The 2,475-nt window shown below is 49.2% G+C and overlaps 1 pseudogene across 1 annotated transcript; it reads right to left on the bottom strand.

Moving 5' to 3' along the window:
• Positions 1-614: 614 nt before the first annotated feature.
• Positions 615-1,598, bottom strand: LOC306653724 (poly(rC)-binding protein 2-like; annotated as a pseudogene). Its single transcript has one exon. The product of its transcript is annotated as a poly(rC)-binding protein 2-like (transcript).
• Between the last annotated feature and the right edge of the window lie 877 nt (positions 1,599-2,475).

Raw genomic sequence — 2,475 nt, 5'->3', positions numbered from 1 at the left:
TGACCTGCTTGGAAGCATGCCCTTTCCTCTTTTGTCTGCTTTCCCTTTCTGATCTCATTTCCCCCATTCCCCTAGCTGTTTTTTTCTGGGTCGTCTACCAAATAAACTATTTGCACTTGAATCCTTGCCTTAGGAACTCAAACTTTCAGGGAAACTCAAACTAGAATATTGGAGCAATCAAATAACTTGCTCAGTGCCCCAGGGTTAGTAAGTGATAGAGGCAGGGTTTGAACCCAGGCCCACTGCAACGTGTAAGCTCTGAAAAGCCTCCCAGTTGTTCTCATAGCTAATTTATTGCTTATTGTCCCTAAGGAAGACAAAATTGACTCAAAAAATGCCCCCTCCCTCCCTCCCTCCCTCCCTCCCTTCCTTCCTTCCTTCCTTCCTTCCTTCCCTCCCTCCCTCTCTTTCTTTCTTTCTTTCTTTCTTTCTTTCTTTCTCTTTCTTTCTTTCCAGGGATTGAACCCAGGGCACTTAACACTGAGTCACATCCCCAGTCCTTTTTATGTTTTAATTTGAGACAGGGTCTTGCTGAATTGCTTAGGGCCTCACTAACGTGCTGAGGCTGGCTTTGAACTCATGATCCTCCTGCCTTAGCCTCCCCAGCGCTGGGATTATAGGCATGTACCACCAAGCCCAGAAGATGCCTCATTCCAAGTAGGGAATTTGAAAGAAGAGAGGATCCCATCCCAAAGAAAATGAGACTGTTGCATAGCCAACTGTTGCAGCTTGGTCAAATCTGGCTGTGGAATGGCATACTGTCCTTCACGAATTTGCAAGTCATCCTTGCTCAGGGGCCATGTTAATCTTCTCTGTATCGTTACATGTGCTGCCCAAGCGAGCACGGCATACTGTCCTGGAATGGTATAGGCCTGACCACCTGCAAAGATGACTGGAGAACTTGACGGCTTGGGCCGGTACGGGAATGGGGGGAGTGGGAGAGAGTCTCCAACATGACCACGCAGATCTGTTTGACACACTCAATGATGGATTGCGGAATGCCAGCAATAGTGATGGCCCGCTCAGTTGAATTGGGGAGCATATCCCCTGCCACCTGGACTTGAGCCCCTGTACTCTCTCGTATTTCCTTAATCTTGCAACCACCTTTTCCAATGAGAGAGCCACACTGACTAGCAAGGACCACTAGCCTCAGAGTGACCGGGGGTCTACTGGCAGCTGTGCTATTGGTCATAGAGCTGCTGATGTCCTCTTCCAGTTTGTCAATGATCATAGCAAAGGCTTTGAAGATGACATTAGTGGGTCCAGCCAAAGTGATAATTCTCTCAGGACAATTCCCTTCTGAGATGTTGATACGTGCACCACTCTCCTCGCGCATCTTCTTAACCGATTCTCCTTTGTTTCCGATAATACTACCAACTTCCTTTCCATGCATAAGTAGCCGAATGGTGAGAGTGACATTTAATCCACCTTCAATCACACCGGTGTCCATGTCGAGCAGTGTTATGGGGAGCTGGACTTTCAGTGGTCAAGTCTTTGGTCACTGGTGGGGGTGAAAGCCAAAAACTGCAGGCGCGAGACGATAGAGGGGAAAAGGGGAGCGGGCGCGAAGGGGAAGGGCGGGAGGCCGGGGGCGGAACTATAGGGGCGGACGGGAAGGCGAGGGGGGCCCCGCGGGCGGGCGGAGGAGGAAGCGGGTGGTGAAGGAGGAGGAGGAGCAAAGGGGAAAGAGACCCCGGGGCGGGTGGAGGGCGGCGGAGGGCGAGTGGGCGCGAGAGGGAGCAGGCTGCGGCTGCTCCGGCTGCTGCCATTGCAGGTCTGGGCGGGAATCCCTGTCTGATAAAAAAAAGACTGACTGTGGGGTGTGGCTCATTTGTGGAGGGTGTCTGGGTTCAATCCCCAGTACCAAAAATGGTGAAAAAGGAGGAGGAGAGGGGTAGGGAAGGAGAATGAGGGGAAGGAGAAAGGAAGAGATGAATGAGGAGGAGAAGAAGAAATAGGTGGCCTGTCTCTGTCTGCCCCACATTTTTTTCCCCTTATACTTTTTTTTTTTTTTTTTTTTTTTTTTTTTTTTTTTGTACCAGGGACGGAATCCAAGGTTGCTTAACCACTGAGCCACATTCCCAGGTCTTTTTATTTTTTGAGACAAAGTCTCACTAAACTGCTTGGAGACCTTGCTAAATTGCTGAGGCTGGCCTCGAACTTTCAATCCTCTTGCCTCAGCCTCCCGAAATGCTGGTATTACAGGTACCAACCAACGCTTGGTTCCTTTCTTATCCTTTAGGGCTGACATTGACTCATCTTAGATGTACTTCAATACAAAAGCTCATGTGGGAGACATGAGTTTACCAGTCTTTCCATCCTTCAGCAAAATCCTTGCCTTGTGGAGTTTTATGTGTTTATTCTGTATTCAAACCCTTTAGTGACTGGAGAAGAAACCCTTGGAAAACGAAGGGTCCCATTAGGTTTAGCATTCAGACTGTGAAAAAAAAGCAGGGTCCTGCTCAGACTACGGCA

This window comes from Sciurus vulgaris, assembly GCF_902686455.1.
Source record: "Sciurus vulgaris genome assembly, chromosome: 2".
Classification (NCBI taxonomy): Eukaryota; Metazoa; Chordata; class Mammalia; order Rodentia; family Sciuridae; genus Sciurus; species Sciurus vulgaris.
The sequence above is the reverse complement of the archived record's forward strand: the minus strand, read 5'-3'. Positions and strand labels throughout refer to the sequence as shown.